This window comes from Homarus americanus, unplaced genomic scaffold (assembly GCF_018991925.1).
Source record: "Homarus americanus isolate GMGI-L3 unplaced genomic scaffold, GMGI_Hamer_2.0 scaffold24694, whole genome shotgun sequence".
In the NCBI taxonomy this organism is placed as follows: domain Eukaryota; kingdom Metazoa; phylum Arthropoda; class Malacostraca; order Decapoda; family Nephropidae; genus Homarus; species Homarus americanus.
This window is the reverse complement of record NW_024732780.1, coordinates 4427436-4441219: the sequence shown is the minus strand read 5'-3', so window position 1 is coordinate 4441219 and position 13784 is coordinate 4427436.

The window sequence follows — 13784 nt, the reverse complement described above, 5'->3', positions numbered from 1 at the left end:
AATACATACCCAGTTAACATTAAACTGATTTACCGATTCTTCGTTTTATTAACAGTAATGCGGCACCTATTCCCACAGTGATAATTTAATTATTGTAAAAGGTGATCATGTGTTTAGTGGCGGATCGCGGAGAGACTGGGAAAGGGGTGTCTCCCCAGACCAAGCAGTTGCATTCCCTGGCATTATAGAGGTGCCTGTTCTACCAGCTGTGTCAATAATTAAACTTAACATATTATATTTCTGAATGATACTGATGAACAACCACTTCAAATGAAAACTAAAAATAGCCTATCTGAAATGTGCCGAATATATTATGGAGCAGTAAAAACGGCAGAGGTTGCGTGGCAACCCTAAAGCACCTGACACAGTTTTTTCAGACTGCATTGCCAGGTTAACAGTGTGCAGAGCAGTATTAATCAACATTCTGTATACAGTTCTATTTGATTATTTTCGTTGGGAATAACAGGTTACAAAGAAAGATTTCATTTAGAACACGGTCTAAAACGTAAGTCTGGGTAAGTGTGGGTGTGTGTGTGAGTGAGGAGAGTGTAGTGGGTGTGTAGTGTAGGTGTATCATATGGCAAAGACATAAAGCCTTCACTGTATATTTTATTAACGTGAGTAACAGACTAAAGGAGTCAAGGACTAATAGATTTAGTCCTTGCTTTCAGCACTATGAAACACACCGCTGTATTTAGTAGTTTATAATTATGCAGTGTCATAGTAATGTTAATGATCACACACAAATGACTCTACAATAAATATAAGATAAGGAGAGTCAATGAGGTAAGACAATCATGAAAAATTGAAGAAATCTTAAAACGTTCAATTAGTGATAAAGCTGTAGGAGAGGTTGTTTATAATGCTGGCTTATCAGATCTCCTACAACCAGTATAATAATAATAAGTATTGTAGTGGACTTCTCCCCTACAACTGCCTACAACTGCGTAGCAGCTCACCACCTGCTATCGCATTCCAATGTGCCGCCTTCCCTAGCAACCAACCAGATGTTACCGTATCTTAGCAACGAAACTATTCACTGGCTACTTCTCGGGTTTTCCCACCATGACTCATGGCGGCTGCTGCGGGGTATATAAGCTCTGTCTCTCCCTTGAGATTCAGTCGATCGATCACTCGCCAGCCAGTCTTCGTTGTGAACGGACGTCTCTCTAGACCCCTCACTGCAAAGCCAGCCAGCCTATCTCTTACCACTGACAAACTGCACTCAATCATCAACCTCATTGCCATTACTTCATACAACAGGGAAGCTCGTTTCAGACAACGCCCTTTCTGTACCTCCCTACTGATCAGGGGTGACTCCTGATCAGAGGCGGCCCAGACTGGGAGATCTGTAACGGTTTTTCTGCAGCGGACTTGGGCCGCGATCCCACTGGTGCACTTGCACCATTGGCTATTTCTCCTTGATCTTCCTTCTTTTTCGCTCTGGCCTGGGGACCTGCACCCTAGAGGTGTATTCGTCCTTGGGTCCCCCCTGTAACTGTTCACCTCCACTGCAGGAGATTGTGAACACGAAAGGGGGTAGGAGCAGAACTCCCCCCCCCCTCCGCCGAGCCTTCCTGGGAAACCGTGATAGTGCGTGTTCCACCTGGGAAGGGGGTCGCAATCCTGAATCCTTACCCCTCCCCCCCAATTAGGTACACTAGCTCATGCCTATAAGTGAGCATTCAGTAACACTAGGGAAGTAGGATCCCCTGACGGGGCTTTCGGGACAGTGTTGCGGGAACCACTCTACGACCACTCAACCAACAAGTGGCGGTGGGGAGTGCTGTAATTCTCGTAACAAACTCTGTCCTGGAATAGGTAGGTCTCAAGTCTGAAATCACTCAAGGGTGGCATGTCCACCACACACCCTCTAGAATGACGGCACACCGGATACGGATACGCTCCCATGAAGGGGGCGTGACTGACGGAAGAAAAAATGAATTAGCAAGACTCCTTACTTCAACACTACTGATCAAAATTTCAAACCTTATCACGACCAAGGACTCCTTCATCGCCCTGTGCCTGACTGAGAATGATGTTGACCAACTCCTATCGAACGACAGCACCAGGAAACTGAAATCCGCGAAATTCGAAGTTGCAATCCCTCCTCAACTCCGAGCGAGGAAGTCAATCGTGATCAAAAAATTAGATAAAGCAATCACTGAAGAATCTAGCGAACAGGAATTGGCATCTGATATAGAAGACAAAAATGAATGGGCCAAGGTGGAGGACGTTATCAAGCTGCCCAAACTGCCATCCATGCTGAAAATACGGTTCACTGAAATAGCCATGGCCCAAAAAGCAATCCAGGAGGGACTGTGTCTCTCCTACTACCACGTCAGCAGCAGCCAGGTGGAGCAGGAGGAATTCTTCCCTATAACTCCATGCTGGAATTGCTACCAATATTCACACATGGCAACAGACTGCCCTAACAAGGACACCAAGCACTGCTCAGAATGCGGGAATAAGGGGCACACCTTCAGAGAGTGCAAACACAAAGACAACCCCAAATGCCTAAACTGCGAAGGGGATCACAGAACACTGGCTACTCGCTGCCCCATACGAAAAGCGATAGTCAATCAAAAGAAGGAGAAGGAGAGGGAGAAGACACAGGAACAGCAAAACAAGACATACTCAGCTGTAACCAAACTAACCAGAGAAACGACAAAGATCCTCGAAAAAGTCGCCACACCACCCCCCGCAAACCAACCTATTGTGCTTCAGCTTGGAAATAATCTCTCTGTAAAAATAATGACATCCATAATCCACGCCCACATCATGAATATAGCCAGACCTGGAACTTTCGCCAAGGCAGCAAGAGACATGTTCGCCGCCAACAACCTGCCAGATATGGAATTCCCAAATGATGTGCCTTCCTCTGAAATCTTCAACTTCATGTACAAATCAGAGAGCACCGAAATCCAAATACCAACAACTCACGAACCATCAACTCACGAACCATCAACACAAGAACAGACTACCTCAGACATACAACCCGAGCCAGCAAGCGAGGAAGAATCAATGGAAGACTCAAGCGAAGATGAAACCACCACAATAACAGAACAAGCCGCCAGAGTCAACACCCCAAAAAAGAACCAAACAGGAACTAAGGCACCACCTGCTACGGAGAACAAAGACCTAGGGCATGAAACTGGTATCCGATTTTACTCCACTACAGCTCCTCCCATAGTCTCAACAGAAAGACTATTGGCAGAAATAAGGCAAGGCAAGATCAAATACACATACTCAGACAAAGACCTAGATGACACACATATTGAAACACTAATGAAGAAGGGAAGAATCCTCACAAAACACAACAGAATAGAAAGAGTTGATCAGTCAACATATAAAAAGATCCGCCTGGGCCTGGACAGGAGGCTGTCAGGGGAGCACCGGTCAGCAAAAATGGCGCAAACCAGCTCTAGACACCAGCCTTCATAATAAATAAGCTAAAAATAATCCAACATAATGTCTTAGCATGGATCCCACAAAGAGCAAGCGAATTATACAACACATACCGTAACATAGACCCAGATATTATTCTCATCAATTCGCATGGAAAGAAAAACTCAGAAAAAATAAAACTATTTAACTACACAGTATACCAAAAAAACAACCAAGACACACAACATAATGGAATAGCCATAGCCATCAAACGAAACATACAACACAAGATACACGACTCATTTCAAGAAAACTTTCTGGCGATCGAAATTAACTGCCCAACAGGACCTATTATAATCGGCACCTGTTACCTCCCTCCGAGAAGACCCATATTCCCACTAGCAGACATGCTCAAACTCCTGAGAAGAAACATACCAGCATATTTCTTGGGTGATTTAAATGCTCGACATCGCGTCTTGGGACACCAGGACAACAACGCCGTGGGCAAGATTTTAAACACGTTACTGAGTCATGGCAACGCAATACACCTCGGCCCGGAATTCCCCACATACATCAGTGCAGGTAAAATCGGACATCCAGACATAGTACTAACAAACCAGCATCACCATCTTAACCTGCAAATGGAACCCGGCCCAATAACCACCAGTGACCATCTCCCTATCGTAGCCACACTCTCCACGTCGCCAATTCAGATCCCTGCCAGGACGAGATACAGCTACAGCCGATCCAACTGGGAGGAATTCCAAAATGAGCTAAGCAACCACCAAATAACCCGGCTAAACAACAAACGCACCTCCCAAATAGACAGCACACTGGAGACATGGTACGGAAACGTGATCCAAGCAATGGAACACCACATACCCACGACCACTCACCGCACATTACCACACCCCCAATACACACATCAATCAAGAATTTTACAGACACAGTTTAGTAACTTATTCAAATTAATCCTAGAACATGGATGGACGCCAGAATACAGAATACAATATTACACCATACACGATCAACTAAGAGACATGTCCAAAGAAGCATACGTGAACAACTGGGAGAAATTAATAACAGACACAGAAGCAACTTACCACGACCCGAAAAAATTCTGGCGAAAAATTAAAAACCTAATGGGAATCTCAAGCAACGAGTCAAACTACATTTTAAATAGCAACCAAATCAAATTAACTGAACCCAAAGAACAAGAACCTGAATTCAGAAAATACTGGAGCCAAATTTTTCAAATAAGCCAAGAAGACAACCTGAACTTCTGTATGAATACCGAGCAACAAGTAACCAATCACATGACACACACAACCCACATCTGGCACCCAAGTCCCAGCATAGACACACACGCTTTGGACGATCTTTCCACACTGATTCAACCAATCACCGCAGAGGATATTCAGAAAACAATAATCAGTTTCAAGAATAAGGCCCCGGGCATCAGTAAAATTAACAAACCCATACTCCAGCATCTACCAATCAACATGATACACCAACTCAGTCACATTTTTAATGCAGCACTTGCCTCTGGCTACTTCCCAAGAAAATTTAAAACAGCAATCATCAGACTTATATCAAAACCAGGCAAATCCCCAACCCAAGTAGCAAACTACAGACCAATCTCTCTCCTAGAAATACCGGGAAAAATCCTAGAAAAAATAATTAACCGCCGACTGAGAACACACCTCGAATTTGAGGAGAAATACAACCCCAGACAGCATGGATTTAGAAAACATAGAGGAACCCATACAGCCTTAGCCCTAATTTACGAAAACATAGCAAACGCGATGCACAACAACGAACAATGTAACGTAGTACTAAGGGACGTAGCTAAAGCATTCGACAAGGTCTGGCACCTAGGACTCAAATACAAAATTACCACCCAAGAACTTCCCAACAACTTTACTTCCATTCTCTGGAACTTCCTCGATAATAGAGAGGCCAAAATTATCATAGGTAACCACACAGGCCCAAGCTTCAAATTATACAGCGGAGTACCACAGGGAAGCAACCTCTCGCCAACACTCTACACAATATATACGGCGGACATGCCACCTCCTGTACACGGAGAATATGTAGCCTATGCTGATGACGTCACACAAATCATCCGACATCCAGGCAAGGGCAAACAGATGATGGCAAGGATAACAACCCACGCCATCGAACAAATCAACGAATATGAAAAAAAATGGAAAATTAAAACCAATACACAGAAACTAATGATAATACATATTGCCAGAAAAAACCCTACACCAATCACAGTCAACAACGTACCTATACAATACTCCAACCAAGGTAAAATTCTGGGACTCACAATAACAAGAACAGGCATAGCAAAACACGTAAAACAACGCAAACAGACTGCCCAATCACAACTCACGAAACTAAGACGATTCAGCAAAATGGACACCAAAATTCAACTACACCTATACAAAGCACTTATCCGCCCACACCTAGATTATCCACCAATACCACTCAACACGATCAGCAAATCCAGTCAACTTAAACTTCAAGCAGTACAAAACAAAGCTATCCGTAGAGCATCAAAGCAACTTCCGCCATACACCACCAAAATACAAGAACTTCACGAATTATTCGATATCGAACCACTGAACATACGTACACACAGCCAAGCACAGAGAGTATGGACCAAACTTGAAGAGATGGAGGACCCATTATTCTCCAAGTTAAAAGAAGAAGGAACAACTAAAATACACAGCTGGTGGCCTAAGAGCTTCCATGCTGACATTACAGAACAAGAACCACTCTACACAAAGAGATAAACAAATAACACTACCACCGGACAAATAAAAATTAACACTCACTACAATAATGAATATCTAGCTAGCTTAACTCCTCCCCCCTCCCTCCTCAACCTCCTTCCCTGAGCGGACGGACCTGTGCTGCGCGCTGCCGCCACCCAATCATATCAACTCGTCTCCGCTAGGTGGACAGCCCACCTGCTATCTACCCCTCCCACTCTTCTTCCCGTTTCCACGCTTTACTTCTCTCTCTCTCTCCTCTCCTTTCCCAGTGCAAAGTCATTTGCCACTTTACTTCATTATCATCATCATCGAGATTCAGTCTGACCAATCTTCTTGAACAAGCTACACCTCCTCCTCTGCCGCTGCCTGGCGGTCCTCGCTCCCGCCAGCGAGCATGTCCTTCTCTGAGCTTCCACACCAACCAACTCTCATTCTGCCCATTTTCCTGAACAAGCAACATCTCCTCCAGCAAGCTCCACGCTGTTAACATTTCATTCAACCAGGAGGCCAGCAACAGGCAACACCTTCTCTAACGAAGCTCCTGCACATCTACCTCCTTCAACACGATACTCCCGAACGTCTTCTACTGAGCTGCTCCCCACCACACGGCATCTCCACACCAGACTGTCTATCATATAACTTATATATATTATACAAGAAAACCACATTAGAGTTTCCTTCCATCCTGAGTGCTAGACAACTTTAATATCTCGATACCCCTACAGTATACTATACCAAAGAGCTATGCCATAAATCTTACATATTGTAACAGTGGTTTCATTGCGGGTCACTCTGTGGACATACAATATTGTAGATAGAAACTAGTTCGAGCAGGCAGCAAGTGCAGTTGTCAGTAGCTAAAAATGCTAAAGTAGTATGATTCGGTTATCAAGTCAACTGTTTTGTAAAGACCCATGAATGACCTAATGAAAGTAATATGTCCGAATTGCAGTCTTATATTTCATATCTCAGCTTCGACTTGATCGACGATGATCTATTGAATGATGACAGGAGTGGTGCGGCAGACAGTCACACCTCCACTCAGCCTTTAACTTAACTTAACCTAATGGCTAGTGACAGGGGGGAAGGCGGTTCAGGGGAAGGATAAAGGGAGGATTGAAGTGAATTTTAGAAGGAGAGGAAAGGTGCAGTGGCTTAAACACCGCTTGCGTGAGGGGGTAGGCAATGTGCCCAGATGGGTGGGTGGTGCTGCAACTCCTCGCCAGGAAGAGGTCGAGGGGGGGGGGCGGGAGTAGGATCGGGCTGGCAACGGGCCAAGCGTGGGTGGTCTGGTTGTCGTCTAGAGCTCAGGCTGTGTTGGTGAAGCGGAGGAAAAACCGCCCCGCCACAGCGGCGGCGGAAGCAGAGAAGCTCAGGTGGACGGACGCATGGGCACCACTCACTCAAAGAAAGACAAGGAAGGGGAAAAAGGAATGTAGAAAGTTGTCGAGTTGTTGAAGAAAGGTGAAGGTAAAGTCTTTGAGCTATGTCAAAGAGGAGCGGAGCAAGTTGGAGGAAGAGTTTTGAATCTTTGAGTTTGAAATGTCAAAGTATTCGTAGCAAGGAAGGATGAGCGTATCGTAGGGAGTTTTTAATAATAGCAGGAGACAGATTTGAGCTTTTTTGTCAAATTATGAACGGAGATTAGAATGATATTTTTGGGGGGGTGGGGGGGGGGGTTGTTGTGTATATAGGTTGTTTGGTTTTAATTGTAATTGGGGGGCTGGGCTTATGGTGTCGGTAAGTTGGTATGTGGAGTAATAGTTTTTTGTTTAGGGAGGAGTTAGCCCACATCACCCACCACATAATGGCCCGTGTTGTGCCTAGCTGTAGTGTCTGCAATGATTGTAAATACTCACCCACAATCTGTTAATCCACTTGTTACATGTATGATTGTCTAAAGCGGATTATCAGGGATCGCAAGATAAAACTGCACATAGCAAATTGACAAGCACATATATGGAAAAAAGCACAGCAGGTGGCAAGATGTAGAGTGAGTTTTTAAATTGAGTCATCTCCGAAAACATCCTATTTTACTGGAAGAAACAGGTCATTGTAACTGGACACTTGACTTCAGAACTACACATTTTGTTGTAAACTTGCCAAATTCATGTATACCTGCGTTTTAAAGCTACCCATGGCAATTAGCAAATATAAGATTGTCTCACATCCGTTATCTTCTTACATCAGTTATGTTAAGCTTTTAAATTCCACAATGTTAGGTTACTGTTATACGCCAGGGTATGATATCCATCATAATCAGAGGGTAAACGAAATACACATATATGATTTACTGTACATTTATTCCTAATCTTCGTAATAAGTCCACCCACCCTCCTTCTCGATCACCGCTCGCAGTCTGTCGGGTATAGAGGCGACATGGTCCCAGATGAGCTGTGGTTAGTTGTGGAACAGTTCCCATTGGGCATGGGTGTGGGCCACTAGTTCAGCTGGTGTCCGCTCCATCTCTGGCTCCCAACAGTTCACCACATTCCCCCAGATATTTTCGATGAGGTTCATTTCGGTCCCCTTACTCGGCCAATGTAGAAGCTGCAGGTCATCTCGGCCTCTAAACCATTCTTGGACTGCTCTGACCATATGGATTGGACACCGGTCCTGGACAAAAATGATATGGCCTGTAGGGAATGGCTAGCTCCTTTTCCGAAGTGCGGGGCGAAAAAACCCTGCAAAATGTCAAGATATTTGGTAACATTGAACCTCTCCTCAACCTGGGTGACGTCACCCATGCCGTGGATGGAGTCCCACCACTATGACGTTTCCACTCCTAGCCTCTTCGTAGATGTTCCTACGGTCATAGCTGCACATGAAGAGAAAATTAATACATCGTTAAGTTGGCTTCATAGTAGGTTCTTATACAGCTTTGGTAATAGCCGCCATTTTTCATGGTATGGGTAGTTATTCACAGTTTATTTGTATACTCTTGGGGCATTGAAAGGCTTAGTAAGCAGTGGCACAAATGTTAGTAATCTGCATTCATAGCGAAGTATGAAGAGCATAAGAACATAAGAATGGAAGAAACTGCAGCGGGCCTATTGGCCCATACTGGGCAGTCCCATTTACACCCAACCCCTATTGCTCATATAAGCATCCAACCTATGTTTGAAGCTATTCAGCGTATTCGAGTTTATGATGATATTTGGTAACTTGTTCTAGTCGTCCACTAATCTATTTCCAAACCAATGTTTACCTATTTCGCGCCTAAATCTAAAGTTGTCTAATTTAAAATCATTGTTACGAGTTCGCTCCTGGTTGGACAGTTTGAGTACCTTTGTAATGTCCCCTTTGTTTAGTCCTGACTTCCATTTATACACCTCGATCGTGTCTCCCCTCACTCTACGTCTCTCAAAGGAGTGCAAATTAAGATGCTTTAACCTGTCTCTGTACTCAAGGTTCCTAATGCCCGGGATTAGTCTTGTCATTCTCCTCTGAATTCTTTCCAATGATTCTATATCCATTCTGTAATACGGTGACCGGAATTGAACTGCGTAATCCAAGTGAGGTCTCACAAGCGCAAGATACAGTTTTAAGATGACCTCGCTAGTCTTGTAACTAACACTCCTTTGTATGAACCCAAGTACTTTATTAGCCTTGTTTCGAGCAAATACACATTGTTTACTTAGCTTAAGATTCCTACTTATCATTAGCAGTACATCTTGGAGTAATAGTGTACGCTTAGACCTTCGCACCTGAGTACCTTTGACCCCCAAGTCTATCTCCAATGTGTGTCGTTGTTCTTCATGGGTAAGAGTGTCAATAAAGAGTGACATTGGTTTCCATACCTCTTCAATCGTTGCAGTAGACTCTTCGCACAGAAGGACCAATTACTACCGGAGTCCAAGAGTGCATTAGTTCTTGTCGTGAGTCTTGAGTTCGTCCCCTACAACAGCGGAAGAGCCACTCTGCTCTTCTTAAGTCATTGACTGGGTCTTACCTTTTCCCTCTTGGTTGACTCTCCAAATTTCCAATATAGGTTTTTATGTCGGCCTCCATCTTCATGACCTCGTGACCTCTTGTTGCGTTGTCCATACCAATCATCTTGTTGTGTAGGTTTCGACCTTTTTCTCTTGATGCCGTGGTTCCTCTTGATTGGGTATTCACACGTGTCCATAGTCTGTTCATCGCGGTCTCGAAACTTACTCTCATCTGTTTCTTGGTTCTGGCGACTATATTCATACCTTTCCCTTTGCATGGACTTGGGAGATGGGTGTAACCATCTGGAGTCTAAGTCTGAACATTCATCAATGTCACATGAGGAGTATCCCATCGGACACGCCTTGGCCTGGTGTCCCTTTTTGAGACACAGGAAGTAGTACCGTAATCGTTGTACAGTTCGGGGTTTCTCAGATACTGCCATAGTACGAAACTTGAGGTATTGATTCAAGTTATGATCTTCTGAGCAGAGCGTGCAAGTCGTGCGCTCTGCACCCGTGACAGCCAGCCCTGCAGAACGCCTGCTAGCATTATTGCGGGCATATCATTTGTCTCTGCCCCCCCCCCCCACATGTGTCTGTGTATGCCTGTCTCGCATTTCCGATACCAGCGGCCTTCTGTATGAAAACCCAGAGATGTTCTAACCCTGGTTCCTTTTCTCCATTTTGCTTCGGTAATTCTAGCGCAAGTGACTGGATAACTTCTCAACCAGCAACTCTTTCCCAACAGATTATCAACTTTCCACAGTACACCGCGGGGTTCTAAGTTACAGATACATACATTCAGCCTGTCTGCTAGGCGTTGAAGTCCCGCTATGTCATTAGTACGTACTGACGGGGTCAACATCAGGTCTGAATCTGTTCACGAATAAAGGCATCTTCTCCACCAAATTGTATCCACAGTGTTTTTAGAGCCCGTTGGTACCCGTTTTCCACAGTACTATATGAGTATCGGTAGTCTCGAATTTCTTCAGAACAATCCTGCAGGAGGATGCGCATCTTCTCAGGATCAGACATCTGGATCTTGTCTATAGCGTCATTGAAGCAACGCATAAGGCTCCAATACTCGCGACGGCTCTTTCCTTTGAAGGTAGGAAGGCGTATGTCTCGAGAGTGTAAGGCTGACATAACCTTGCCCAGCACCTCACACGGTTCCTTACTCTTTATATCTGCAGACTGTGATGGTACAACCTTAATTTTGTCAATAGTAGCCTCATTCCTGGATGTGGCCGCCTCACCTTGGTTTCTTCCATGGCTCTTCTTTTCCCTCATCGGTTGATCCTCCCCCCGTTGGGGCAGTGCATCTGCTTCATATTTGCTCTGTTGGATCTTCTTGACAGGGCCATTTCCCTTCCTTGTAGCTGCAAGCTTGTCTATATCCTTTTTGGAGATGAACTCTTCAATGTAACTTTCCAAACCTTCCATCAGCGCACTCCTCCAATGATCGCTGGTTTCTGGGTTTCGGCTAGTTCTTAGTTGGGGTGAGTCGTGCCTATCGATGACAGTTAGTACACTTTCCGGTGGTCGCTCATCATTTTTCCCATCTAGATCGATTTCTTGTGGCCTCTCCTTGTTTTCTACGTCTGCCATTTCGTCCAGTTGGGTGCGTTTGGTTGTGATTTGGGGTGGTGTATGGCACTACAACTGGACCTGGCACTAGCAGCAGGTACACTGATGTGTCTAAGGAACTACTACAAGCGTAAAATTTTGCTGAGCCTCGGGTTTTGGCTCAGGCGCACACTTCTGTGCCCTGAGGTTTGTTACAAGCGCACACTTCTGCTGTGCTCTGGGGCTGTTACAAGCGTACACTTCTGCTGTGCCCTGGGGTTATTACAAGCGTACACTTCTACTGTACCTTGGGGGCTATTGGGTCCTGACACTTCCGGTACACATGCTTTATCCGAGTATATTAGTTGTTTTGTGAGTACAATAGCTCCATGGACTCGATTATTCTACAGGGGTACCATAACATTGAGATGTAAAATCAGAAATTTGACTGTAATCTTATTCCTTCTTTTGTTCATCTTATATTTTGGCACTATTTTACCCATCGGTATTATGGCCACACTATTCAACTTGCGCCAATGCTTGAATATCCACAGCCTGAACGTTCGTTCAACACTGTCGCGATAGACTTGTTGCAACTTCCAAAGAGCCACCAAGGTTCTCAGTACGTCTGGTGTGAGTTGATGATTTCTCTCGATTTGTCATTTTAGTCCCTTTACAGGATAAATCAGTCCAGTCTGTGGATCACACCCTAGTGTTGCTTCTCAAGTACCCTTTTACTACTGTTATGTGGCACCCAAAAATAGGTTGACTTTAGAGGTAATTGCCTTACTGGTTGATATTGATATTGAAACAGTTTACTTAGCCAGAATAACATAGATACAGAGTCGATAAAAGCATAATGTGAACATGGCCGAGCCAGTTGTGGGCCTGAGCTCTTGTGAAGGCATCTGACATATACTGTATATTTATCTCAAGGAAATATTATGTAACATTTAGTATCATCTGGAATAGTACACATAGCATGGTGGTAATAAGAACATATCAGAATGTTACCACGGTTATCACTTCGATATTTATTTATTTTATTTATTTTATTTTATTTCATTTATATTATACGCATATACATACTTTACAGTGGAGTTGATATACATAAATATGATAAGGGAGGGAAGCAGTACAACATGAGTTGTATTAAGGTGGAACAAGAGGACAGAGCTGTCAGCATCATGTCTAATTGGCAAATACTGTATATTTATTGCAATGGTAATTTCTATCTATCTACATGATATTTTCTGATAAAACGGTTTTGGTGGTACAATAAAAGCAGGAACATAAAGCAAGTATTACATAAAATATCAGTACTTAAACCCTGCTTGTTCAGTAGGTAGGGCTGTATTATATATTACTTAGTTCCTGTATAAAATAATTGTTTAATATATATATATATATATATATATATATATATATAAATCAACACCTCAATCCGCCAGGATTCGAACCCACGGCCCACGAGCCCATGACTGTGACCGGGGAACGCTCCCTCAGGACCACCAGGATACTAAAAGCAGTCCTAGACTCTGTTATATTTCACACAAAGCCTGTTCAGGTTCACGGCGCCATAAGCTCGTTGAACAGGCTTTGTGTGAAATATACAGGGGTGAATATAGACTAAGGAGAAATACTTGACAAGGCTAATATATACATTAGAGGACAGTGAGATCAAGTCCCTGGGGGACAGCAGGTGTCCACAATGTTCCAGTCATAAGGCAGTGACTCTTACTAATCTTCATAATAAAAAAAAAATGATCATACCATCTCTAAGCACAGCAGCACACCTGCTGTCCCATACGGACTTGATCTCACTGTCCTCTAATGTATATATTAGCCTTGTCAAGTATTTCTCCTTAATCTGTACTCACCCCTGAAGATGTGAATTACACGAAAGTGCTTGGGAACTTCGTATTTTCTTGTGGTTATTAGCATATATCTATATAGCTATATATATATATATATGCAAGTAAATCACTGTAGGTGCGCGTGATCTAGGTATATGCTGATAACCACAAGGAAAGAAGAAAACACGAAGTTTTCTTCTTTCCTTGTGGTTATCAGCATATATATATATATATATATATAAAACAAAGAAGTATGTCTT